Genomic DNA, 22,987 nt, shown 5'->3' on the forward strand with positions numbered 1-22,987 from the left:
AGACATCTCGTTTTTAATACAAACGTAGAAACTACACCCCTGAGCCTATCGCTGCTACTTCATCGGCGAGAAACGCTTATTACAGAAAATTTAGACTAAACGAAGGTTCCACCGAGATTCGAACTCGGATCGCTGGATTCAGAGTCCAGAGTGCTAACCGTTACACCATGGAACCAGACAGGAGAATGGGACTCGTAAATACACTTAGCAGTGTTCTGACGTACTTCAGACACTTCCTACTTGCATTTTTTAACCTAATTGACACGATCGAGCATTATAAAACTTAATCTGGGCAATGTTTGCACTTGCAGCCGATGACTGCATTTCCTGTGCGTCTATATGGCAGCGCTGAGTAGCAGTGTGTGGAAACGAAAGACAGGGACGGACGTAAAGCAATCAGTACGAATAAGAAAGTATGCAGAGCCTCTGGTAGCTCAGTTGGTAGAGCGGTGGACTGTAGTGGAGGATTCACAGTTATCCATAGGTCGCTGGTTCAAATCCGGCCCAGAGGACTGTTTTTCTAATCTCAGGAGCAAAGAGGCTCCAGAGCATGCCCACTCGGTCAGAACCTCCCTATGTTTTAAACCTATTTTAAAGGAAATTCATTTGCTCAGCTTCTAGTAGCTAGTTGATAATCATGGGATTCTTAGCCTTCGTAGGATAATGATATTTCTTCGAATTATAGTAAAATTGCTTGCTCTTACAGGCATTACTCGTTTAATGTGCTATATAGGTCACATAGTCGTACCAATATTCAGCCGTTTCATAGACATCTCGTTTTTAATACAAACGTAGAAACTACACCCCTGAGCCTATCGCTGCTACTTCATCGGCGAGAAACGCTTATTACAGAAAATTTAGACTAAACGAAGGTTCCACCGAGATTCGAACTCGGATCGCTGGATTCAGAGTCCAGAGTGCTAACCGTTACACCATTTTTTTTTTTTTTTTTTATTTTTAACCTGGAGGGCTGGAAATGCGCGGAACAGCCGCCGGCATGACGGTAGTTGCCACACGTTTGCACAAAACGCAAGGGCTCGTCCGGGATATGAACCCGGGACCTCCTGCACCCGAAGCAGGAATCATACCCCTTTTTTTTTTTTTTTTTTTTTAATGGATTAGCAGTCCAACGCCTTAACCACTTTTTTTTTTTTTTTTTTTTTTTTTTATTAATGCCTGCAATTCAGTCTCAGCTCATTATGAGCAAATGAAAGCGTAATTATTATTCCTCTAACAAATATGTCTATTGAAAAAAAAAATATTAAGGAACATCCACAACACAGCCACTTCAAAAGAAGTACACTACTGAAATTAAAATCCTAAAACATGACTATATAATGTAGACTGCTTTGTGAAATAAAGATTAAAAAAAAACAAAAAAAAAAACACGGAAACTTCAGTCCTGGTGTAGAGAAGAAACATACATAAAGGCGGCAAATCCAGAAACAGTATAAAAGAAAATGGCTCACACAGGTGACCTTAGCCAACACCCTCTCTTTCAAATGTCAGGCTAAGCATATTGGCAAAATCATCTCGGAGGCCTGGCAATCGCAAGCGCTGCCAGTAAGCAGTAAGCATGTACTGCCGAAACGCTAGGTGTCCATCCTCTTCATGACAACTGTTGACAAAATGTACGAAATGGCCAATCAACCACATGACGGTATGGAGCTTCGTTCGCGGAAAAAAGGAAGAATCGGGCCGGACGATGATGTCAATAGTATAAGCGGCTTCAGCAGACCTAGTGACAAAGGCAAGTTGTTTCCTGAGCCAACGCCAATTAGCAAGGTGCCCACAGCAGGTGAATCGATGTTCAAGGGTATCCACGAGACCACACCGAGTACAGGTGTCCGTGTCAGAAAGACCAATACGGTGCAGTCGTACATTGGTGGGAACCAAATTATTTATTACCCTATACCACGTGGACGCCACGGCCATAGAGTGGATCGGCAGACTAACATTCTTCCAGACGTTCCTCCAGGACACAGATGGAGACGCCAGTTCTATTGGATTGGGACCGATCAGCCCCTCCCAGCGGGCAATCAAGCCCTTGGTCGTTGGCACCGGTCGCCGCAAGAAGACGTCACCGAGGTAACTCACCGCAATGTAAAATTCCCGAATGTGTTTCAACTTAAAATTTAGGCGTCCGACATCGACAGGTGGAGCAAGGCTCGCCGGACGCACAACAGTAAAAAGCCTGGATGTAATCGAAGTCACTTCTTGCGTAACAATTAGAGTCGTTCGGCGGACGTACAAAGCAGACGCCTTGCGAGTAATGTCAGAGAGGCCCAAGCCTCCGGAGATACGCGGTTTCGTCATTACCTCGTAACGTAACTTGAATAGATGGCCCTTCCATATAAACCTGCTAGACAATTGGCGCAACCTTTTCGCCACCATCATGGGAAGTGGGAACAGCTGAGCAACATAATAAGCTTTACATAGAACGTAGGTGTCTAAAATTCTGACTTTTTGCAAAATGGTAGCAGAGCGCTGCTCATGGACCATCAGAGCCCCCTGTATCTTCTCGGTGACAGATTTCCAATTGAGAGCCGCCATTTTTAGAGGACACCGATCAATGATAATCCCCAAGGACGTATGGCGATCGACAACAGTGGCCCAAGGGACGTCAGCATCGCGAAATCCTCGAATATCAAGGAACTTACATTTACCCTGATTGAGACGCGCTCCAGAGACACGACAGTATGCATCAACTGCCCCTTTCAACAACGGGATATCATCACGTTGACGGAGGAGAACAACGACATCATCCGCATATGCCTTAACCGAGAGCTTCCCACCAGAGAGGGACATACCCTGAAGCTTGAGAGCAATAGTCCGAAGCAGCGGTTCCAGGGACAATACGAATAAAGACATAGAGAGCGGACTACCCTGAGGCACTCCGCGGCGGATAGCAATGGGCGGCGTCAGCTGCCCATTGACTGACACCCGAGCTGTTATTCCCCTATACAAATTGCCAAGAACACCACGTGATGAAGCGTTAAAACCTATTGTACCTAAAACACGATCTAAAAACACATGACCGACGTGATCAAAAGCCTTATGAAAATCAAGGAAGGCAAAGGCACAATGTACGTTTGTAACCGCCGCAACCGAGACAACATCCCGATATTCGGCTACTGGTGTCAGAATAGATCTATCATGAAAACAACATTGATGTGCACCAATCACACCCCGAAGCAGAGAGGACAACCGGCTATTGAGCGCTCTAGCAGCTGTCTTGTAGTCAAAATTCAGCAATGTGAGCGGACGAAGATTGGCAGCAGATAAACGACCAGAAGACTTCGGAATTAAAACAATTTTCCCTACTTTAAAATCGGCAGGCACATCCATCCCCCTGACAATCTCATTTAAAATCTGCGTAAAAATGCCACCCAAAAGAGGCCAAAAACGGAGATAAAATTCTTTAGGCAGGCCGTCTGGACCCGGCGATTTACTGGACGGAGAGCGAGCAATAAAATCGAAAACCTCATCTACCTGGAACTCCCGGAGAAATTCGCCGTTCGCGTCAGGCGCGATCGTCGCAGTTAGATCCCCAAAGACATCATCCGAAAGAGACTCACCAGAATCATCGGCAGAATATAGACTAGTGTAATACTGATGAAGAGCACGAACCATTTCCTCCTGTGCAATAAGCTGTCGTCCACCATCCACCGTAAGAGAAGAGATGAAGGAGCGACGACGACGAGTGTAATGCCGTAGCAGGTGGTACAAGGATGTCAGCTCACCTTCAACAAGAGAGTGAGGTTTCGACTTGACTCGCAGACCATCCATCTGTCGTCGTTTAAGGCTCAAGAGCTTGGCTTTAATACGACGAACATCATGGATCCGCAGAGGAGAGGTACCCGCCGCGTCATATAGTTCACGCAGGACAGAGTAGTAATATTCATACGTGTTCTTAAAATCACGCGCCCTAGCAGCACAGTAGAAAATCAAAGTCTGACGAATCTTGGGCTTGGCAAACGCAGTCCACCAAACCAGCAAGGAGGGGTATCGCGGGACAGAGCGAAGACATCGCTCCCACACGCCACTTATAACATCATCCATAGCACTGTCGGCAAGGTGGGAAACATTTAACATCCACTGGGAACGATAAAGTTTTGCAGGTTGGTGACTAAGATTTACAGTGGCAGTAAAAGCACAATGGTCAGAAAAACTAGTAGGAATAACATCGACAGAAAGAATTTTATCACATAAAAAATCAGATAAATAGAATCTGTCGAGTCTACTGCATGAGGACGCGGTAAAAAACGTATATTTCACCAGGGTTGGATATTTGTGTTCCCAAACATCACGCAGATGCATCGTACGAACTAAGTCATGTAAATCACGGCAATAATTAAAATTGGGGGACTGGTCTGCAGGGCGTAAAACACAATTAAAATCGCCTCCGAGCAGGAGACTCCGAGGACTCTGGCGCAAAAGATAAATAAGCTCTTCTTTATAAAAGCGCGATCGAGCCACAGTGTGACCCGAACCAGAGGGGGCATACAAAACAATGAGGCGGAGATCAAAAAGACGACAACCAATCCCACGGCCAGAGTCAAGGAATTCAACGTCAGTAATAGGAATGCCCTCTCGAAAGAAAAGAGCAGTTCCTGTTGAATATTCCGGCGCGACATTAAAAACAGTTTGAAATCCAGGTAGAGAGAGATCAGAAAACAACACTTCCTGCAAAAACACTACGTCCGCACAGGCGTCGTAAATAAACTGCCGCAAAGAGGCAATGCGAACGTCGGACTCAATACGGTTAACATTTAAGGTAAGAAAGGTGTATGCTTGAACCATAGAGAGAAAAGCGAGAAAACAAATCACCTACACCGACGCACCAGCGTCACAGTCCATAGCAGGGGTGACGGAGGCATCCGAGGGAGGGGGACTGCTACCCCGTTCCGTGGATCCCTTACGTTTCGGTTTTTTACGAACAGCATTAACGTTCGGCTGAACGCGTAACTTGCGTCGGCTGACGGGCAAGGAAACTTCAGCCGCCGGTGACGTAGGAGGGTCAAGTTCTGTATCCGACACCACCCGCGCCGGTCCACATGCGGGATCCGGGGTCGCGGGGGAAACATCCGACAAAACGGAATGGTCAACACCTGCACTAGCTTCCGGCAAACATGGACTGCACGGAGGCGAAACGTGAGCAGGAAGGTCCGAGGCCGCAGAGTTGGAAGGAAGCGGAGCAGCTCCGCTGGCAGAGGTATGGGGCAGCGAAGCAGGAAGTTGTCGCGGCTCCACTTGTTGTGACATCGAAGTCGGTTCGGAAGACGGCGCCAACAGGTCCGACCGACGACCCGACTCGAGAGAAGCTGCGTCGGAGGCCGGAGGGGCGCCAGCAGCCGCCACCGGAACCGCTACCTCAGGAGGGCAGGGAGCAGCTACAGTACACAGTGGCTCGGAGGATGCCGGTCGCTCGGACTGGGGCATCTCAGGGAGATCCTCATCCGTACTATTTCCATCGTGTGGGCGACGCCTCTTATTATTCAAAAGTGGCACACCCACCTGAGGGACAGACGGAACAACATCAGATTTAGCACGCAAAGGAGGAAATTCTGTGTCAGGGGTGCGCAAAACCTGTGGCGGGGCGCTACTACCACTGGACTGTGCTACACCAAGAGCAGAACCACCTGCAACGAGGTCAGCGACCGTTAACTTGCGACGCTGTTCGAGAGAATTTTTTAAAACAAAAACTCTCCGCGGACAGTCGGTACGCACGTGACCACTTTCATTGCACAAAAAACAGGTGCCAACCTGACCACTATATGTTACATGGACACGATATCCACCGATCTGCAGGTGAGATGGAATATTCTGCTTAACGTGCATTTCGACTGAACGAATACCACTGTAACATTGCAGGCGATGTTGGCTTGGCCAGCGTTCAAGGCGAATGCTCTTTACATCACCATACTTCTGTAGACCCTCCTTAAGATAGACATTATCCACCTCCGGTGGAAGGTTGTAAACACGAACATTGGTATACGTGATGGAAGCATTGGAAAGCAGCACGGTACTTACAGAATCATCCCGATGCCGAAAGAGAACTTGATGACCATATTTAGAAAGAATTTTATCAACCTGAAGTGGGTCCATAAACTTAACAAAGAAAACATATAGTTCGGTATCAAAATAAGCAGTGTGCACCTGATCCGAATGAACACCAAAGGTATCTACCAACCAATCATGTATCTCAAGAGAACTAGGTTGCACATGGCGGGTTGACTTGTCAAAAGCAAAACTAACTGTAGCCTGACGAGGAATAACCTGGGACGACATTTTCAAAATATGCGGTCGAAACCGCTACACAAAAAACACTGAAATAAGGACAGAAAGTAACACAAGGTACGAAACAACGACGGAGAAACACTCTCAGAAGTTGCAACACAACACGTAAACAAAAACGATAGTCCACTATACGTAACGCTACGGCGGAGCGGAAGACTAGGCACGTCCACACTGCACGGCGTCTAAAGCGGAACTGAATACACTTAGCAGTGTTCTGACGTACTTCAGACACTTCCTACTTGCATTTTTTAACCTAATTGACACGATCGAGCATTATAAAACTTAATCTGGGCAATGTTTGCACTTGCAGCCGATGACTGCATTTCCTGTGCGTCTATATGGCAGCGCTGAGTAGCAGTGTGTGGAAACGAAAGACAGGGACGGACGTAAAGCAATCAGTACGAATAAGAAAGTATGCAGAGCCTCTGGTAGCTCAGTTGGTAGAGCGGTGGACTGTAGTGGAGGATTCACAGTTATCCATAGGTCGCTGGTTCAAATCCGGCCCAGAGGACTGTTTTTCTAATCTCAGGAGCAAAGAGGCTCCAGAGCATGCCCACTCGGTCAGAACCTCCCTATGTTTTAAACCTATTTTAAAGGAAATTCATTTGCTCAGCTTCTAGTAGCTAGTTGATAATCATGGGATTCTTAGCCTTCGTAGGATAATGATATTTCTTCGAATTATAGTAAAATTGCTTGCTCTTACAGGCATTACTCGTTTAATGTGCTATATAGGTCACATAGTCGTACCAATATTCAGCCGTTTCATAGACATCTCGCTTTTAATACAAACGTAGAAACTACACCCCTGAGCCTATCGCTGCTACTTCATCGGCGAGAAACGCTTATTACAGAAAATTTAGACTAAACGAAGGTTCCACCGAGATTCGAACTCGGATCGCTGGATTCAGAGTCCAGAGTGCTAACCGTTACACCATGGAACCAGACAGGAGAATGGGACTCGTAAATACACTTAGCAGTGTTCTGACGTACTTCAGACACTTCCTACTTGCATTTTTTAACCTAATTGACACGATCGAGCATTATAAAACTTAATCTGGGCAATGTTTGCACTTGCAGCCGATGACTGCATTTCCTGTGCGTCTATATGGCAGCGCTGAGTAGCAGTGTGTGGAAACGAAAGACAGGGACGGACGTAAAGCAATCAGTACGAATAAGAAAGTATGCAGAGCCTCTGGTAGCTCAGTTGGTAGAGCGGTGGACTGTAGTGGAGGATTCACAGTTATCCATAGGTCGCTGGTTCAAATCCGGCCCAGAGGACTGTTTTTCTAATCTCAGGAGCAAAGAGGCTCCAGAGCATGCCCACTCGGTCAGAACCTCCCTATGTTTTAAACCTATTTTAAAGGAAATTCATTTGCTCAGCTTCTAGTAGCTAGTTGATAATCATGGGATTCTTAGCCTTCGTAGGATAATGATATTTCTTCGAATTATAGTAAAATTGCTTGCTCTTACAGGCATTACTCGTTTAATGTGCTATATAGGTCACATAGTCGTACCAATATTCAGCCGTTTCATAGACATCTCGTTTTTAATACAAACGTAGAAACTACACCCCTGAGCCTATCGCTGCTACTTCATCGGCGAGAAACGCTTATTACAGAAAATTTAGACTAAACGAAGGTTCCACCGAGATTCGAACTCGGATCGCTGGATTCAGAGTCCAGAGTGCTAACCGTTACACCATGGAACCAGACAGGAGAATGGGACTCGTAAATACACTTAGCAGTGTTCTGACGTACTTCAGACACTTCCTACTTGCATTTTTTAACCTAATTGACACGATCGAGCATTATAAAACTTAATCTGGGCAATGTTTGCACTTGCAGCCGATGACTGCATTTCCTGTGCGTCTATATGGCAGCGCTGAGTAGCAGTGTGTGGAAACGAAAGACAGGGACGGACGTAAAGCAATCAGTACGAATAAGAAAGTATGCAGAGCCTCTGGTAGCTCAGTTGGTAGAGCGGTGGACTGTAGTGGAGGATTCACAGTTATCCATAGGTCGCTGGTTCAAATCCGGCCCAGAGGACTGTTTTTCTAATCTCAGGAGCAAAGAGGCTCCAGAGCATGCCCACTCGGTCAGAACCTCCCTATGTTTTAAACCTATTTTAAAGGAAATTCATTTGCTCAGCTTCTAGTAGCTAGTTGATAATCATGGGATTCTTAGCCTTCGTAGGATAATGATATTTCTTCGAATTATAGTAAAATTGCTTGCTCTTACAGGCATTACTCGTTTAATGTGCTATATAGGTCACATAGTCGTACCAATATTCAGCCGTTTCATAGACATCTCGTTTTTAATACAAACGTAGAAACTACACCCCTGAGCCTATCGCTGCTACTTCATCGGCGAGAAACGCTTATTACAGAAAATTTAGACTAAACGAAGGTTCCACCGAGATTCGAACTCGGATCGCTGGATTCAGAGTCCAGAGTGCTAACCGTTACACCATGGAACCAGACAGGAGAATGGGACTCGTAAATACACTTAGCAGTGTTCTGACGTACTTCAGACACTTCCTACTTGCATTTTTTAACCTAATTGACACGATCGAGCATTATAAAACTTAATCTGGGCAATGTTTGCACTTGCAGCCGATGACTGCATTTCCTGTGCGTCTATATGGCAGCGCTGAGTAGCAGTGTGTGGAAACGAAAGACAGGGACGGACGTAAAGCAATCAGTACGAATATGAAAGTATGCAGAGCCTCTGGTAGCTCAGTTGGTAGAGCGGTGGACTGTAGTGGAGGATTCACAGTTATCCATAGGTCGCTGGTTCAAATCCGGCCCAGAGGACTGTTTTTCTAATCTCAGGAGCAAAGAGGCTCCAGAGCATGCCCACTCGGTCAGAACCTCCCTATGTTTTAAACCTATTTTAAAGGAAATTCATTTGCTCAGCTTCTAGTAGCTAGTTGATAATCATGGGATTCTTAGCCTTCGTAGGATAATGATATTTCTTCGAATTATAGTAAAATTGCTTGCTCTTACAGGCATTACTCGTTTAATGTGCTATATAGGTCACATAGTCGTACCAATATTCAGCCGTTTCATAGACATCTCGTTTTTAATACAAACGTAGAAACTACACCCCTGAGCCTATCGCTGCTACTTCATCGGCGAGAAACGCTTATTACAGAAAATTTAGACTAAACGAAGGTTCCACCGAGATTCGAACTCGGATCGCTGGATTCAGAGTCCAGAGTGCTAACCGTTACACCATGGAACCAGACAGGAGAATGGGACTCGTAAATACACTTAGCAGTGTTCTGACGTACTTCAGACACTTCCTACTTGCATTTTTTAACCTAATTGACACGATCGAGCATTATAAAACTTAATCTGGGCAATGTTTGCACTTGCAGCCGATGACTGCATTTCCTGTGCGTCTATATGGCAGCGCTGAGTAGCAGTGTGTGGAAACGAAAGACAGGGACGGACGTAAAGCAATCAGTACGAATAAGAAAGTATGCAGAGCCTCTGGTAGCTCAGTTGGTAGAGCGGTGGACTGTAGTGGAGGATTCACAGTTATCCATAGGTCGCTGGTTCAAATCCGGCCCAGAGGACTGTTTTTCTAATCTCAGGAGCAAAGAGGCTCCAGAGCATGCCCACTCGGTCAGAACCTCCCTATGTTTTAAACCTATTTTAAAGGAAATTCATTTGCTCAGCTTCTAGTAGCTAGTTGATAATCATGGGATTCTTAGCCTTCGTAGGATAATGATATTTCTTCGAATTATAGTAAAATTGCTTGCTCTTACAGGCATTACTCGTTTAATGTGCTATATAGGTCACATAGTCGTACCAATATTCAGCCGTTTCATAGACATCTCGTTTTTAATACAAACGTAGAAACTACACCCCTGAGCCTATCGCTGCTACTTCATCGGCGAGAAACGCTTATTACAGAAAATTTAGACTAAACGAAGGTTCCACCGAGATTCGAACTCGGATCGCTGGATTCAGAGTCCAGAGTGCTAACCGTTACACCATGGAACCAGACAGGAGAATGGGACTCGTAAATACACTTAGCAGTGTTCTGACGTACTTCAGACACTTCCTACTTGCATTTTTTAACCTAATTGACACGATCGAGCATTATAAAACTTAATCTGGGCAATGTTTGCACTTGCAGCCGATGACTGCATTTCCTGTGCGTCTATATGGCAGCGCTGAGTAGCAGTGTGTGGAAACGAAAGACAGGGACGGACGTAAAGCAATCAGTACGAATAAGAAAGTATGCAGAGCCTCTGGTAGCTCAGTTGGTAGAGCGGTGGACTGTAGTGGAGGATTCACAGTTATCCATAGGTCGCTGGTTCAAATCCGGCCCAGAGGACTGTTTTTCTAATCTCAGGAGCAAAGAGGCTCCAGAGCATGCCCACTCGGTCAGAACCTCCCTATGTTTTAAACCTATTTTAAAGGAAATTCATTTGCTCAGCTTCTAGTAGCTAGTTGATAATCATGGGATTCTTAGCCTTCGTAGGATAATGATATTTCTTCGAATTATAGTAAAATTGCTTGCTCTTACAGGCATTACTCGTTTAATGTGCTATATAGGTCACATAGTCGTACCAATATTCAGCCGTTTCATAGACATCTCGTTTTTAATACAAACGTAGAAACTACACCCCTGAGCCTATCGCTGCTACTTCATCGGCGAGAAACGCTTATTACAGAAAATTTAGACTAAACGAAGGTTCCACCGAGATTCGAACTCGGATCGCTGGATTCAGAGTCCAGAGTGCTAACCGTTACACCATGGAACCAGACAGGAGAATGGGACTCGTAAATACACTTAGCAGTGTTCTGACGTACTTCAGACACTTCCTACTTGCATTTTTTAACCTAATTGACACGATCGAGCATTATAAAACTTAATCTGGGCAATGTTTGCACTTGCAGCCGATGACTGCATTTCCTGTGCGTCTATATGGCAGCGCTGAGTAGCAGTGTGTGGAAACGAAAGACAGGGACGGACGTAAAGCAATCAGTACGAATAAGAAAGTATGCAGAGCCTCTGGTAGCTCAGTTGGTAGAGCGGTGGACTGTAGTGGAGGATTCACAGTTATCCATAGGTCGCTGGTTCAAATCCGGCCCAGAGGACTGTTTTTCTAATCTCAGGAGCAAAGAGGCTCCAGAGCATGCCCACTCGGTCAGAACCTCCCTATGTTTTAAACCTATTTTAAAGGAAATTCATTTGCTCAGCTTCTAGTAGCTAGTTGATAATCATGGGATTCTTAGCCTTCGTAGGATAATGATATTTCTTCGAATTATAGTAAAATTGCTTGCTCTTACAGGCATTACTCGTTTAATGTGCTATATAGGTCACATAGTCGTACCAATATTCAGCCGTTTCATAGACATCTCGTTTTTAATACAAACGTAGAAACTACACCCCTGAGCCTATCGCTGCTACTTCATCGGCGAGAAACGCTTATTACAGAAAATTTAGACTAAACGAAGGTTCCACCGAGATTCGAACTCGGATCGCTGGATTCAGAGTCCAGAGTGCTAACCGTTACACCATGGAACCAGACAGGAGAATGGGACTCGTAAATACACTTAGCAGTGTTCTGACGTACTTCAGACACTTCCTACTTGCATTTTTTAACCTAATTGACACGATCGAGCATTATAAAACTTAATCTGGGCAATGTTTGCACTTGCAGCCGATGACTGCATTTCCTGTGCGTCTATATGGCAGCGCTGAGTAGCAGTGTGTGGAAACGAAAGACAGGGACGGACGTAAAGCAATCAGTACGAATAAGAAAGTATGCAGAGCCTCTGGTAGCTCAGTTGGTAGAGCGGTGGACTGTAGTGGAGGATTCACAGTTATCCATAGGTCGCTGGTTCAAATCCGGCCCAGAGGACTGTTTTTCTAATCTCAGGAGCAAAGAGGCTCCAGAGCATGCCCACTCGGTCAGAACCTCCCTATGTTTTAAACCTATTTTAAAGGAAATTCATTTGCTCAGCTTCTAGTAGCTAGTTGATAATCATGGGATTCTTAGCCTTCGTAGGATAATGATATTTCTTCGAATTATAGTAAAATTGCTTGCTCTTACAGGCATTACTCGTTTAATGTGCTATATAGGTCACATAGTCGTACCAATATTCAGCCGTTTCATAGACATCTCGTTTTTAATACAAACGTAGAAACTACACCCCTGAGCCTATCGCTGCTACTTCATCGGCGAGAAACGCTTATTACAGAAAATTTAGACTAAACGAAGGTTCCACCGAGATTCGAACTCGGATCGCTGGATTCAGAGTCCAGAGTGCTAACCGTTACACCATGGAACCAGACAGGAGAATGGGACTCGTAAATACACTTAGCAGTGTTCTGACGTACTTCAGACACTTCCTACTTGCATTTTTTAACCTAATTGACACGATCGAGCATTATAAAACTTAATCTGGGCAATGTTTGCACTTGCAGCCGATGACTGCATTTCCTGTGCGTCTATATGGCAGCGCTGAGTAGCAGTGTGTGGAAACGAAAGACAGGGACGGACGTAAAGCAATCAGTACGAATAAGAAAGTATGCAGAGCCTCTGGTAGCTCAGTTGGTAGAGCGGTGGACTGTAGTGGAGGATTCACAGTTATCCATAGGTCGCTGGTTCAAATCCGGCCCAGAGGACTGTTTTTCTAATCTCAGGAGCAAAGAGGCTCCAGAGCATGCCCACTCGGTCAGAACCTCCCTATGTTTTAAACCTATTTTAAAGGAAATTCATTTGCTCAGCTTCTAGTAGCTAGTTGATAATCATGGGATTCTTAGCCTTCGTAGGATAATGATATTTCTTCGAATTATAGTAAAATTGCTTGCTCTTACAGGCATTACTCGTTTAATGTGCTATATAGGTCACATAGTCGTACCAATATTCAGCCGTTTCATAGACATCTCGTTTTTAATACAAACGTAGAAACTACACCCCTGAGCCTATCGCTGCTACTTCATCGGCGAGAAACGCTTATTACAGAAAATTTAGACTAAACGAAGGTTCCACCGAGATTCGAACTCGGATCGCTGGATTCAGAGTCCAGAGTGCTAACCGTTACACCATGGAACCAGACAGGAGAATGGGACTCGTAAATACACTTAGCAGTGTTCTGACGTACTTCAGACACTTCCTACTTGCATTTTTTAACCTAATTGACACGATCGAGCATTATAAAACTTAATCTGGGCAATGTTTGCACTTGCAGCCGATGACTGCATTTCCTGTGCGTCTATATGGCAGCGCTGAGTAGCAGTGTGTGGAAACGAAAGACAGGGACGGACGTAAAGCAATCAGTACGAATAAGAAAGTATGCAGAGCCTCTGGTAGCTCAGTTGGTAGAGCGGTGGACTGTAGTGGAGGATTCACAGTTATCCATAGGTCGCTGGTTCAAATCCGGCCCAGAGGACTGTTTTTCTAATCTCAGGAGCAAAGAGGCTCCAGAGCATGCCCACTCGGTCAGAACCTCCCTATGTTTTAAACCTATTTTAAAGGAAATTCATTTGCTCAGCTTCTAGTAGCTAGTTGATAATCATGGGATTCTTAGCCTTCGTAGGATAATGATATTTCTTCGAATTATAGTAAAATTGCTTGCTCTTACAGGCATTACTCGTTTAATGTGCTATATAGGTCACATAGTCGCACCAATATTCAGCCGTTTCATAGACATCTCGTTTTTAATACAAACGTAGAAACTACACCCCTGAGCCTATCGCTGCTACTTCATCGGCGAGAAACGCTTATTACAGAAAATTTAGACTAAACGAAGGTTCCACCGAGATTCGAACTCGGATCGCTGGATTCAGAGTCCAGAGTGCTAACCGTTACACCATGGAACCAGACAGGAGAATGGGACTCGTAAATACACTTAGCAGTGTTCTGACGTACTTCAGACACTTCCTACTTGCATTTTTTAACCTAATTGACACGATCGAGCATTATAAAACTTAATCTGGGCAATGTTTGCACTTGCAGCCGATGACTGCATTTCCTGTGCGTCTATATGGCAGCGCTGAGTAGCAGTGTGTGGAAACGAAAGACAGGGACGGACGTAAAGCAATCAGTACGAATAAGAAAGTATGCAGAGCCTCTGGTAGCTCAGTTGGTAGAGCGGTGGACTGTAGTGGAGGATTCACAGTTATCCATAGGTCGCTGGTTCAAATCCGGCCCAGAGGACTGTTTTTCTAATCTCAGGAGCAAAGAGGCTCCAGAGCACGCCCACTCGGTCAGAACCTCCCTATGTTTTAAACCTATTTTAAAGGAAATTCATTTGCTCAGCTTCTAGTAGCTAGTTGATAATCATGGGATTCTTAGCCTTCGTAGGATAATGATATTTCTTCGAATTATAGTAAAATTGCTTGCTCTTACAGGCATTACTCGTTTAATGTGCTATATAGGTCACATAGTCGCACCAATATTCAGCCGTTTCATAGACATCTCGTTTTTAATACAAACGTAGAAACTACACCCCTGAGCCTATCGCTGCTACTTCATCGGCGAGAAACGCTTATTACAGAAAATTTAGACTAAACGAAGGTTCCACCGAGATTCGAACTCGGATCGCTGGATTCAGAGTCCAGAGTGCTAACCGTTACACCATGGAACCAGACAGGAGAATGGGACTCGTAAATACACTTAGCAGTGTTCTGACGTACTTCAGACACTTCCTACTTGCATTTTTTAACCTAATTGACACGATCGAGCATTATAAAACTTAATCTGGGCAATGTTTGCACTTGCAGCCGATGACTGCATTTCCTGTGCGTCTATATGGCAGCGCTGAGTAGCAGTGTGTGGAAACGAAAGACAGGGACGGACGTAAAGCAATCAGTACGAATAAGAAAGTATGCAGAGCCTCTGGTAGCTCAGTTGGTAGAGCGGTGGACTGTAGTGGAGGATTCACAGTTATCCATAGGTCGCTGGTTCAAATCCGGCCCAGAGGACTGTTTTTCTAATCTCAGGAGCAAAGAGGCTCCAGAGCATGCCCACTCGGTCAGAACCTCCCTATGTTTTAAACCTATTTTAAAGGAAATTCATTTGCTCAGCTTCTAGTAGCTAGTTGATAATCATGGGATTCTTAGCCTTCGTAGGATAATGATATTTCTTCGAATTATAGTAAAATTGCTTGCTCTTACAGGCATTACTCGTTTAATGTGCTATATAGGTCACATAGTCGCACCAATATTCAGCCGTTTCATAGACATCTCGTTTTTAATACAAACGTAGAAACTACACCCCTGAGCCTATCGCTGCTACTTCATCGGCGAGAAACGCTTATTACAGAAAATTTAGACTAAACGAAGGTTCCACCGAGATTCGAACTCGGATCGCTGGATTCAGAGTCCAGAGTGCTAACCGTTACACCATGGAACCAGACAGGAGAATGGGACTCGTAAATACACTTAGCAGTGTTCTGACGTACTTCAGACACTTCCTACTTGCATTTTTTAACCTAATTGACACGATCGAGCATTATAAAACTTAATCTGGGCAATGTTTGCACTTGCAGCCGATGACTGCATTTCCTGTGCGTCTATATGGCAGCGCTGAGTAGCAGTGTGTGGAAACGAAAGACAGGGACGGACGTAAAGCAATCAGTACGAATAAGAAAGTATGCAGAGCCTCTGGTAGCTCAGTTGGTAGAGCGGTGGACTGTAGTGGAGGATTCACAGTTATCCATAGGTCGCTGGTTCAAATCCGGCCCAGAGGACTGTTTTTCTAATCTCAGGAGCAAAGAGGCTCCAGAGCATGCCCACTCGGTCAGAACCTCCCTATGTTTTAAACCTATTTTAAAGGAAATTCATTTGCTCAGCTTCTAGTAGCTAGTTGATAATCATGGGATTCTTAGCCTTCGTAGGATAATGATATTTCTTCGAATTATAGTAAAATTGCTTGCTCTTACAGGCATTACTCGTTTAATGTGCTATATAGGTCACATAGTCGCACCAATATTCAGCCGTTTCATAGACATCTCGTTTTTAATACAAACGTAGAAACTACACCCCTGAGCCTATCGCTGCTACTTCATCGGCGAGAAACGCTTATTACAGAAAATTTAGACTAAACGAAGGTTCCACCGAGATTCGAACTCGGATCGCTGGATTCAGAGTCCAGAGTGCTAACCGTTACACCATGGAACCAGACAGGAGAATGGGACTCGTAAATACACTTAGCAGTGTTCTGACGTACTTCAGACACTTCCTACTTGCATTTTTTAACCTAATTGACACGATCGAGCATTATAAAACTTAATCTGGGCAATGTTTGCACTTGCAGCCGATGACTGCATTTCCTGTGCGTCTATATGGCAGCGCTGAGTAGCAGTGTGTGGAAACGAAAGACAGGGACGGACGTAAAGCAATCAGTACGAATAAGAAAGTATGCAGAGCCTCTGGTAGCTCAGTTGGTAGAGCGGTGGACTGTAGTGGAGGATTCACAGTTATCCATAGGTCGCTGGTTCAAATCCGGCCCAGAGGACTGTTTTTCTAATCTCAGGAGCAAAGAGGCTCCAGAGCATGCCCACTCGGTCAGAACCTCCCTATGTTTTAAACCTATTTTAAAGGAAATTCATTTGCTCAGCTTCTAGTAGCTAGTTGATAATCATGGGATTCTTAGCCTTCGTAGGATAATGATATTTCTTCGAATTATAGTAAAATTGCTTGCTCTTACAGGCATTACTCGTTTAATGTGCTATATAGGTCACATAGTCGCACCAATATTCAGCCGTTTCATAGACATCTCGTTTTTAATACAAACGTAGAAACTACACCCCTGAGCCTATCGCTGCTACTTCATCGGCGAGAAACGCTTATTACAGAAAATTTAGACTAAACGAAGGTTCCACCGAGATTCGAACTCGGATCGCTGGATTCAGAGTCCAGAGTGCTAACCGTTACACCATGGAACCAGACAGGAGAATGGGACTCGTAAATACACTTAGCAGTGTTCTGACGTACTTCAGACACTTCCTACTTGCATTTTTTAACCTAATTGACACGATCGAGCATTATAAAACTTAATCTGGGCAATGTTTGCACTTGCAGCCGATGACTGCATTTCCTGTGCGTCTATATGGCAGCGCTGAGTAGCAGTGTGTGGAAACGAAAGACAGGGACGGACGTAAAGCAATCAGTACGAATAAGAAAGTATGCAGAGCCTCTGGTAGCTCAGTTGGTAGAGCGGTGGACTGTAGTGGAGGATTCACAGTTATCCATAGGTCGCTGGTTCAAATCCGGCCCAGAGGACTGTTTTTCTAATCTCAGGAGCAAAGAGGCTCCAGAGCATGCCCACTCGGTCAGAACCTCCCTATGTTTTAAACCTATTTTAAAGGAAATTCATTTGCTCAGCTTCTAGTAGCTAGTTGATAATCATGGGATTCTTAGCCTTCGTAGGATAATGATATTTCTTCGAATTATAGTAAAATTGCTTGCTCTTACAGGCATTACTCGTTTAATGTGCTATATAGGTCACATAGTCGCACCAATATTCAGCCGTTTCATAGACATCTCGTTTTTAATACAAACGTAGAAACTACACCCCTGAGCCTATCGCTGCTACTTCATCGGCGAGAAACGCTTATTACAGAAAATTTAGACTAAACGAAGGTTCCACCGAGATTCGAACTCGGATCGCTGGATTCAGAGTCCAGAGTGCTAACCGTTACACCATGGAACCAGACAGGAGAATGGGACTCGTAAATACACTTAGCAGTGTTCTGACGTACTTCAGACACTTCCTACTTGCATTTTTTAACCTAATTGACACGATCGAGCATTATAAAACTTAATCTGGGCAATGTTTGCACTTGCAGCCGATGACTGCATTTCCTGTGCGTCTATATGGCAGCGCTGAGTAGCAGTGTGTGGAAACGAAAGACAGGGACGGACGTAAAGCAATCAGTACGAATAAGAAAGTATGCAGAGCCTCTGGTAGCTCAGTTGGTAGAGCGGTGGACTGTAGTGGAGGATTCACAGTTATCCATAGGTCGCTGGTTCAAATCCGGCCCAGAGGACTGTTTTTCTAATCTCAGGAGCAAAGAGGCTCCAGAGCATGCCCACTCGGTCAGAACCTCCCTATGTTTTAAACCTATTTTAAAGGAAATTCATTTGCTCAGCTTCTAGTAGCTAGTTGATAATCATGGGATTCTTAGCCTTCGTAGGATAATGATATTTCTTCGAATTATAGTAAAATTGCTTGCTCTTACAGGCATTACTCGTTTAATGTGCTATATAGGTCACATAGTCGCACCAATATTCAGCCGTTTCATAGACATCTCGTTTTTAATACAAACGTAGAAACTACACCCCTGAGCCTATCGCTGCTACTTCATCGGCGAGAAACGCTTATTACAGAAAATTTAGACTAAACGAAGGTTCCACCGAGATTCGAACTCGGATCGCTGGATTCAGAGTCCAGAGTGCTAACCGTTACACCATGGAACCAGACAGGAGAATGGGACTCGTAAATACACTTAGCAGTGTTCTGACGTACTTCAGACACTTCCTACTTGCATTTTTTAACCTAATTGACACGATCGAGCATTATAAAACTTAATCTGGGCAATGTTTGCACTTGCAGCCGATGACTGCATTTCCTGTGCGTCTATATGGCAGCGCTGAGTAGCAGTGTGTGGAAACGAAAGACAGGGACGGACGTAAAGCAATCAGTACGAATAAGAAAGTATGCAGAGCCTCTGGTAGCTCAGTTGGTAGAGCGGTGGACTGTAGTGGAGGATTCACAGTTATCCATAGGTCGCTGGTTCAAATCCGGCCCAGAGGACTGTTTTTCTAATCTCAGGAGCAAAGAGGCTCCAGAGCATGCCCACTCGGTCAGAACCTCCCTATGTTTTAAACCTATTTTAAAGGAAATTCATTTGCTCAGCTTCTAGTAGCTAGTTGATAATCATGGGATTCTTAGCCTTCGTAGGATAATGATATTTCTTCGAATTATAGTAAAATTGCTTGCTCTTACAGGCATTACTCGTTTAATGTGCTATATAGGTCACATAGTCGCACCAATATTCACCACGGGACTATTAAGTCCCACGGCCACACCTTCACCTGCCCATGTTCGGCAAAATTTTTCTGCCTGACTCATGTAGTACTATCACCGTCAGAGGGTGGCACGGGACTACAAGTCCCACCGCCACACCTCCAAAGTGAATTGCAGTGACGCAGTCACTGCCCTGTGGAAATTTACTGCCTCACCAACACAGTTAGACCGCAATAGACCGGTGATGCTGTATTGTAACATATCACCCCGGACTACAAGTCCCAATATTCAGCCGTTTCATAGACATCTCGTTTTTAATACAAACGTAGAAACTACACCCCTGAGCCTATCGCTGCTACTTCATCGGCGAGAAACGCTTATTACAGAAAATTTAGACTAAACGAAGGTTCCACCGAGATTCGAACTCGGATCGCTGGATTCAGAGTCCAGAGTGCTAACCGTTACACCATGGAACCAGACAGGAGAATGGGACTCGTAAATACACTTAGCAGTGTTCTGACGTACTTCAGACACTTCCTACTTGCATTTTTTAACCTAATTGACACGATCGAGCATTATAAAACTTAATCTGGGCAATGTTTGCACTTGCAGCCGATGACTGCATTTCCTGTGCGTCTATATGGCAGCGCTGAGTAGCAGTGTGTGGAAACGAAAGACAGGGACGGACGTAAAGCAATCAGTACGAATAAGAAAGCATGCAGAGCCTCTGGTAGCTCAGTTGGTAGAGCGGTGGACTGTAGTGGAGGATTCACAGTTATCCATAGGTCGCTGGTTCAAATCCGGCCCAGAGGACTGTTTTTCTAATCTCAGGAGCAAAGAGGCTCCAGAGCATGCCCACTCGGTCAGAACCTCCCTATGTTTTAAACCTATTTTAAAGGAAATTCATTTGCTCAGCTTCTAGTAGCTAGTTGATAATCATGGGATTCTTAGCCTTCGTAGGATAATGATATTTCTTCGAATTATAGTAAAATTGCTTGCTCTTACAGGCATTACTCGTTTAATGTGCTATATAGGTCACATAGTCGCACCAATATTCAGCCGTTTCATAGACATCTCGTTTTTAATACAAACGTAGAAACTACACCCCTGAGCCTATCGCTGCTACTTCATCGGCGAGAAACGCTTATTACAGAAAATTTAGACTAAACGAAGGTTCCACCGAGATTCGAACTCGGATCGCTGGATTCAGAGTCCAGAGTGCTAACCGTTACACCATGGAACCAGACAGGAGAATGGGACTCGTAAATACACTTAGCAGTGTTCTGACGTACTTCAGACACTTCCTACTTGCATTTTTTAACCTAATTGACACGATCGAGCATTATAAAACTTAATCTGGGCAATGTTTGCACTTGCAGCCGATGACTGCATTTCCTGTGCGTCTATATGGCAGCGCTGAGTAGCAGTGTGTGGAAACGAAAGACAGGGACGGACGTAAAGCAATCAGTACGAATAAGAAAGTATGCAGAGCCTCTGGTAGCTCAGTTGGTAGAGCGGTGGACTGTAGTGGAGGATTCACAGTTATCCATAGGTCGCTGGTTCAAATCCGGCCCAGAGGACTGTTTTTCTAATCTCAGGAGCAAAGAGGCTCCAGAGCATGCCCACTCGGTCAGAACCTCCCTATGTTTTAAACCTATTTTAAAGGAAATTCATTTGCTCAGCTTCTAGTAGCTAGTTGATAATCATGGGATTCTTAGCCTTCGTAGGATAATGATATTTCTTCGAATTATAGTAAAATTGCTTGCTCTTACAGGCATTACTCGTTTAATGTGCTATATAGGTCACATAGTCGCACCAATATTCAGCCGTTTCATAGACATCTCGTTTTTAATACAAACGTAGAAACTACACCCCTGAGCCTATCGCTGCTACTTCATCGGCGAGAAACGCTTATTACAGAAAATTTAGACTAAACGAAGGTTCCACCGAGATTCGAACTCGGATCGCTGGATTCAGAGTCCAGAGTGCTAACCGTTACACCATGGAACCAGACAGGAGAATGGGACTCGTAAATACACTTAGCAGTGTTCTGACGTACTTCAGACACTTCCTACTTGCATTTTTTAACCTAATTGACACGATCGAGCATTATAAAACTTAATCTGGGCAATGTTTGCACTTGCAGCCGATGACTGCATTTCCTGTGCGTCTATATGGCAGCGCTGAGTAGCAGTGTGTGGAAACGAAAGACAGGGACGGACGTAAAGCAATCAGTACGAATAAGAAAGTATGCAGAGCCTCTGGTAGCTCAGTTGGTAGAGCGGTGGACTGTAGTGGAGGATTCACAGTTATCCATAGGTCGCTGGTTCAAATCCGGCCCAGAGGACTGTTTTTCTAATCTCAGGAGCAAAGAGGCTCCAGAGCATGCCCACTCGGTCAGAACCTCCCTATGTTTTAAACCTATTTTAAAGGAAATTCATTTGCTCAGCTTCTAGTAGCTAGTTGATAATCATGGGATTCTTAGCCTTCGTAGGATAATGATATTTCTTCGAATTATAGTAAAATTGCTTGCTCTTACAGGCATTACTCGTTTAATGTGCTATATAGGTCACATAGTCGCACCAATATTCAGCCGTTTCATAGACATCTCGTTTTTAATACAAACGTAGAAACTACACCCCTGAGCCTATCGCTGCTACTTCATCGGCGAGAAACGCTTATTACAGAAAATTTAGACTAAACGAAGGTTCCACCGAGATTCGAACTCGGATCGCTGGATTCAGAGTCCAGAGTGCTAACCGTTACACCATGGAACCAGACAGGAGAATGGGACTCGTAAATACACTTAGCAGTGTTCTGACGTACTTCAGACACTTCCTACTTGCATTTTTTAACCTAATTGACACGATCGAGCATTATAAAACTTAATCTGGGCAATGTTTGCACTTGCAGCCGATGACTGCATTTCCTGTGCGTCTATATGGCAGCGCTGAGTAGCAGTGTGTGGAAACGAAAGACAGGGACGGACGTAAAGCAATCAGTACGAATAAGAAAGTATGCAGAGCCTCTGGTAGCTCAGTTGGTAGAGCGGTGGACTGTAGTGGAGGATTCACAGTTATCCATAGGTCGCTGGTTCAAATCCGGCCCAGAGGACTGTTTTTCTAATCTCAGGAGCAAAGAGGCTCCAGAGCATGCCCACTCGGTCAGAACCTCCCTATGTTTTAAACCTATTTTAAAGGAAATTCATTTGCTCAGCTTCTAGTAGCTAGTTGATAATCATGGGATTCTTAGCCTTCGTAGGATAATGATATTTCTTCGAATTATAGTAAAATTGCTTGCTCTTACAGGCATTACTCGTTTAATGTGCTATATAGGTCACATAGTCGCACCAATATTCAGCCGTTTCATAGACATCTCGTTTTTAATACAAACGTAGAAACTACACCCCTGAGCCTATCGCTGCTACTTCATCGGCGAGAAACGCTTATTACAGAAAATTTAGACTAAACGAAGGTTCCACCGAGATTCGAACTCGGATCGCTGGATTCAGAGTCCAGAGTGCTAACCGTTACACCATGGAACCAGACAGGAGAATGGGACTCGTAAATACACTTAGCAGTGTTCTGACGTACTTCAGACACTTCCTACTTGCATTTTTTAACCTAATTGACACGATCGAGCATTATAAAACTTAATCTGGGCAATGTTTGCACTTGCAGCCGATGACTGC

At 44.5% G+C, this 22,987-nt stretch overlaps 44 non-coding genes across 44 annotated transcripts; 22 read left to right on the forward strand and 22 right to left on the reverse strand.

The window, feature by feature from the left end:
• Window positions 1–103: 103 nt before the first annotated feature.
• On the reverse strand, window positions 104–175 carry Trnaq-cug (transfer RNA glutamine (anticodon CUG)). Its single transcript has one exon. It is a non-coding gene; the product is annotated as a tRNA-Gln (tRNA).
• A 248-nt stretch (window positions 176–423) lies between these two features.
• Window positions 424–512, forward strand: Trnay-gua (transfer RNA tyrosine (anticodon GUA)). Its single transcript is given in 2 exon segments — window positions 424–460; window positions 477–512. It is a non-coding gene; the product is annotated as a tRNA-Tyr (tRNA).
• Window positions 513–6,722: 6,210 nt separating this feature from the next.
• Trnay-gua (transfer RNA tyrosine (anticodon GUA)) lies at window positions 6,723–6,811 on the forward strand. Its single transcript is given in 2 exon segments — window positions 6,723–6,759; window positions 6,776–6,811. It is a non-coding gene; the product is annotated as a tRNA-Tyr (tRNA).
• Window positions 6,812–7,169: 358 nt separating this feature from the next.
• Trnaq-cug (transfer RNA glutamine (anticodon CUG)) lies at window positions 7,170–7,241 on the reverse strand. Its single transcript has one exon. It is a non-coding gene; the product is annotated as a tRNA-Gln (tRNA).
• Window positions 7,242–7,489: 248 nt separating this feature from the next.
• Window positions 7,490–7,578, forward strand: Trnay-gua (transfer RNA tyrosine (anticodon GUA)). Its single transcript is given in 2 exon segments — window positions 7,490–7,526; window positions 7,543–7,578. It is a non-coding gene; the product is annotated as a tRNA-Tyr (tRNA).
• A 358-nt stretch (window positions 7,579–7,936) lies between these two features.
• On the reverse strand, window positions 7,937–8,008 carry Trnaq-cug (transfer RNA glutamine (anticodon CUG)). Its single transcript has one exon. It is a non-coding gene; the product is annotated as a tRNA-Gln (tRNA).
• A 248-nt stretch (window positions 8,009–8,256) lies between these two features.
• Trnay-gua (transfer RNA tyrosine (anticodon GUA)) lies at window positions 8,257–8,345 on the forward strand. The gene is given in 2 exon segments: window positions 8,257–8,293; window positions 8,310–8,345. It is a non-coding gene; the product is annotated as a tRNA-Tyr (tRNA).
• A 358-nt stretch (window positions 8,346–8,703) lies between these two features.
• Window positions 8,704–8,775, reverse strand: Trnaq-cug (transfer RNA glutamine (anticodon CUG)). The gene has a single exon. It is a non-coding gene; the product is annotated as a tRNA-Gln (tRNA).
• Window positions 8,776–9,023: 248 nt separating this feature from the next.
• On the forward strand, window positions 9,024–9,112 carry Trnay-gua (transfer RNA tyrosine (anticodon GUA)). Its single transcript is given in 2 exon segments — window positions 9,024–9,060; window positions 9,077–9,112. It is a non-coding gene; the product is annotated as a tRNA-Tyr (tRNA).
• Window positions 9,113–9,470: 358 nt separating this feature from the next.
• On the reverse strand, window positions 9,471–9,542 carry Trnaq-cug (transfer RNA glutamine (anticodon CUG)). Its single transcript has one exon. It is a non-coding gene; the product is annotated as a tRNA-Gln (tRNA).
• Window positions 9,543–9,790: 248 nt separating this feature from the next.
• On the forward strand, window positions 9,791–9,879 carry Trnay-gua (transfer RNA tyrosine (anticodon GUA)). The gene is given in 2 exon segments: window positions 9,791–9,827; window positions 9,844–9,879. It is a non-coding gene; the product is annotated as a tRNA-Tyr (tRNA).
• Window positions 9,880–10,237: 358 nt separating this feature from the next.
• Trnaq-cug (transfer RNA glutamine (anticodon CUG)) lies at window positions 10,238–10,309 on the reverse strand. Its single transcript has one exon. It is a non-coding gene; the product is annotated as a tRNA-Gln (tRNA).
• Window positions 10,310–10,557: 248 nt separating this feature from the next.
• Trnay-gua (transfer RNA tyrosine (anticodon GUA)) lies at window positions 10,558–10,646 on the forward strand. The gene is given in 2 exon segments: window positions 10,558–10,594; window positions 10,611–10,646. It is a non-coding gene; the product is annotated as a tRNA-Tyr (tRNA).
• A 358-nt stretch (window positions 10,647–11,004) lies between these two features.
• Window positions 11,005–11,076, reverse strand: Trnaq-cug (transfer RNA glutamine (anticodon CUG)). Its single transcript has one exon. It is a non-coding gene; the product is annotated as a tRNA-Gln (tRNA).
• Window positions 11,077–11,324: 248 nt separating this feature from the next.
• Window positions 11,325–11,413, forward strand: Trnay-gua (transfer RNA tyrosine (anticodon GUA)). Its single transcript is given in 2 exon segments — window positions 11,325–11,361; window positions 11,378–11,413. It is a non-coding gene; the product is annotated as a tRNA-Tyr (tRNA).
• A 358-nt stretch (window positions 11,414–11,771) lies between these two features.
• Trnaq-cug (transfer RNA glutamine (anticodon CUG)) lies at window positions 11,772–11,843 on the reverse strand. Its single transcript has one exon. It is a non-coding gene; the product is annotated as a tRNA-Gln (tRNA).
• Window positions 11,844–12,091: 248 nt separating this feature from the next.
• Window positions 12,092–12,180, forward strand: Trnay-gua (transfer RNA tyrosine (anticodon GUA)). The gene is given in 2 exon segments: window positions 12,092–12,128; window positions 12,145–12,180. It is a non-coding gene; the product is annotated as a tRNA-Tyr (tRNA).
• A 358-nt stretch (window positions 12,181–12,538) lies between these two features.
• Window positions 12,539–12,610, reverse strand: Trnaq-cug (transfer RNA glutamine (anticodon CUG)). Its single transcript has one exon. It is a non-coding gene; the product is annotated as a tRNA-Gln (tRNA).
• Window positions 12,611–12,858: 248 nt separating this feature from the next.
• Trnay-gua (transfer RNA tyrosine (anticodon GUA)) lies at window positions 12,859–12,947 on the forward strand. The gene is given in 2 exon segments: window positions 12,859–12,895; window positions 12,912–12,947. It is a non-coding gene; the product is annotated as a tRNA-Tyr (tRNA).
• Window positions 12,948–13,305: 358 nt separating this feature from the next.
• Window positions 13,306–13,377, reverse strand: Trnaq-cug (transfer RNA glutamine (anticodon CUG)). Its single transcript has one exon. It is a non-coding gene; the product is annotated as a tRNA-Gln (tRNA).
• A 248-nt stretch (window positions 13,378–13,625) lies between these two features.
• Trnay-gua (transfer RNA tyrosine (anticodon GUA)) lies at window positions 13,626–13,714 on the forward strand. Its single transcript is given in 2 exon segments — window positions 13,626–13,662; window positions 13,679–13,714. It is a non-coding gene; the product is annotated as a tRNA-Tyr (tRNA).
• Window positions 13,715–14,072: 358 nt separating this feature from the next.
• On the reverse strand, window positions 14,073–14,144 carry Trnaq-cug (transfer RNA glutamine (anticodon CUG)). Its single transcript has one exon. It is a non-coding gene; the product is annotated as a tRNA-Gln (tRNA).
• A 248-nt stretch (window positions 14,145–14,392) lies between these two features.
• Window positions 14,393–14,481, forward strand: Trnay-gua (transfer RNA tyrosine (anticodon GUA)). The gene is given in 2 exon segments: window positions 14,393–14,429; window positions 14,446–14,481. It is a non-coding gene; the product is annotated as a tRNA-Tyr (tRNA).
• A 358-nt stretch (window positions 14,482–14,839) lies between these two features.
• On the reverse strand, window positions 14,840–14,911 carry Trnaq-cug (transfer RNA glutamine (anticodon CUG)). The gene has a single exon. It is a non-coding gene; the product is annotated as a tRNA-Gln (tRNA).
• A 248-nt stretch (window positions 14,912–15,159) lies between these two features.
• Trnay-gua (transfer RNA tyrosine (anticodon GUA)) lies at window positions 15,160–15,248 on the forward strand. The gene is given in 2 exon segments: window positions 15,160–15,196; window positions 15,213–15,248. It is a non-coding gene; the product is annotated as a tRNA-Tyr (tRNA).
• Window positions 15,249–15,606: 358 nt separating this feature from the next.
• On the reverse strand, window positions 15,607–15,678 carry Trnaq-cug (transfer RNA glutamine (anticodon CUG)). The gene has a single exon. It is a non-coding gene; the product is annotated as a tRNA-Gln (tRNA).
• Window positions 15,679–15,926: 248 nt separating this feature from the next.
• Trnay-gua (transfer RNA tyrosine (anticodon GUA)) lies at window positions 15,927–16,015 on the forward strand. Its single transcript is given in 2 exon segments — window positions 15,927–15,963; window positions 15,980–16,015. It is a non-coding gene; the product is annotated as a tRNA-Tyr (tRNA).
• A 358-nt stretch (window positions 16,016–16,373) lies between these two features.
• Trnaq-cug (transfer RNA glutamine (anticodon CUG)) lies at window positions 16,374–16,445 on the reverse strand. The gene has a single exon. It is a non-coding gene; the product is annotated as a tRNA-Gln (tRNA).
• Window positions 16,446–16,693: 248 nt separating this feature from the next.
• Trnay-gua (transfer RNA tyrosine (anticodon GUA)) lies at window positions 16,694–16,782 on the forward strand. Its single transcript is given in 2 exon segments — window positions 16,694–16,730; window positions 16,747–16,782. It is a non-coding gene; the product is annotated as a tRNA-Tyr (tRNA).
• Window positions 16,783–17,140: 358 nt separating this feature from the next.
• On the reverse strand, window positions 17,141–17,212 carry Trnaq-cug (transfer RNA glutamine (anticodon CUG)). The gene has a single exon. It is a non-coding gene; the product is annotated as a tRNA-Gln (tRNA).
• Window positions 17,213–17,460: 248 nt separating this feature from the next.
• Trnay-gua (transfer RNA tyrosine (anticodon GUA)) lies at window positions 17,461–17,549 on the forward strand. Its single transcript is given in 2 exon segments — window positions 17,461–17,497; window positions 17,514–17,549. It is a non-coding gene; the product is annotated as a tRNA-Tyr (tRNA).
• A 358-nt stretch (window positions 17,550–17,907) lies between these two features.
• Trnaq-cug (transfer RNA glutamine (anticodon CUG)) lies at window positions 17,908–17,979 on the reverse strand. The gene has a single exon. It is a non-coding gene; the product is annotated as a tRNA-Gln (tRNA).
• A 248-nt stretch (window positions 17,980–18,227) lies between these two features.
• On the forward strand, window positions 18,228–18,316 carry Trnay-gua (transfer RNA tyrosine (anticodon GUA)). Its single transcript is given in 2 exon segments — window positions 18,228–18,264; window positions 18,281–18,316. It is a non-coding gene; the product is annotated as a tRNA-Tyr (tRNA).
• Window positions 18,317–18,674: 358 nt separating this feature from the next.
• Trnaq-cug (transfer RNA glutamine (anticodon CUG)) lies at window positions 18,675–18,746 on the reverse strand. The gene has a single exon. It is a non-coding gene; the product is annotated as a tRNA-Gln (tRNA).
• A 248-nt stretch (window positions 18,747–18,994) lies between these two features.
• Window positions 18,995–19,083, forward strand: Trnay-gua (transfer RNA tyrosine (anticodon GUA)). The gene is given in 2 exon segments: window positions 18,995–19,031; window positions 19,048–19,083. It is a non-coding gene; the product is annotated as a tRNA-Tyr (tRNA).
• A 617-nt stretch (window positions 19,084–19,700) lies between these two features.
• On the reverse strand, window positions 19,701–19,772 carry Trnaq-cug (transfer RNA glutamine (anticodon CUG)). Its single transcript has one exon. It is a non-coding gene; the product is annotated as a tRNA-Gln (tRNA).
• A 248-nt stretch (window positions 19,773–20,020) lies between these two features.
• On the forward strand, window positions 20,021–20,109 carry Trnay-gua (transfer RNA tyrosine (anticodon GUA)). The gene is given in 2 exon segments: window positions 20,021–20,057; window positions 20,074–20,109. It is a non-coding gene; the product is annotated as a tRNA-Tyr (tRNA).
• Window positions 20,110–20,467: 358 nt separating this feature from the next.
• On the reverse strand, window positions 20,468–20,539 carry Trnaq-cug (transfer RNA glutamine (anticodon CUG)). Its single transcript has one exon. It is a non-coding gene; the product is annotated as a tRNA-Gln (tRNA).
• A 248-nt stretch (window positions 20,540–20,787) lies between these two features.
• Window positions 20,788–20,876, forward strand: Trnay-gua (transfer RNA tyrosine (anticodon GUA)). Its single transcript is given in 2 exon segments — window positions 20,788–20,824; window positions 20,841–20,876. It is a non-coding gene; the product is annotated as a tRNA-Tyr (tRNA).
• Window positions 20,877–21,234: 358 nt separating this feature from the next.
• Window positions 21,235–21,306, reverse strand: Trnaq-cug (transfer RNA glutamine (anticodon CUG)). Its single transcript has one exon. It is a non-coding gene; the product is annotated as a tRNA-Gln (tRNA).
• A 248-nt stretch (window positions 21,307–21,554) lies between these two features.
• On the forward strand, window positions 21,555–21,643 carry Trnay-gua (transfer RNA tyrosine (anticodon GUA)). Its single transcript is given in 2 exon segments — window positions 21,555–21,591; window positions 21,608–21,643. It is a non-coding gene; the product is annotated as a tRNA-Tyr (tRNA).
• A 358-nt stretch (window positions 21,644–22,001) lies between these two features.
• On the reverse strand, window positions 22,002–22,073 carry Trnaq-cug (transfer RNA glutamine (anticodon CUG)). Its single transcript has one exon. It is a non-coding gene; the product is annotated as a tRNA-Gln (tRNA).
• Window positions 22,074–22,321: 248 nt separating this feature from the next.
• On the forward strand, window positions 22,322–22,410 carry Trnay-gua (transfer RNA tyrosine (anticodon GUA)). Its single transcript is given in 2 exon segments — window positions 22,322–22,358; window positions 22,375–22,410. It is a non-coding gene; the product is annotated as a tRNA-Tyr (tRNA).
• A 358-nt stretch (window positions 22,411–22,768) lies between these two features.
• On the reverse strand, window positions 22,769–22,840 carry Trnaq-cug (transfer RNA glutamine (anticodon CUG)). Its single transcript has one exon. It is a non-coding gene; the product is annotated as a tRNA-Gln (tRNA).
• Between the last annotated feature and the right edge of the window lie 147 nt (window positions 22,841–22,987).

This window comes from Schistocerca serialis, chromosome 2 (assembly GCF_023864345.2).
Source record: "Schistocerca serialis cubense isolate TAMUIC-IGC-003099 chromosome 2, iqSchSeri2.2, whole genome shotgun sequence".
NCBI lineage: Eukaryota > Metazoa > Arthropoda > Insecta > Orthoptera > Acrididae > Schistocerca > Schistocerca serialis.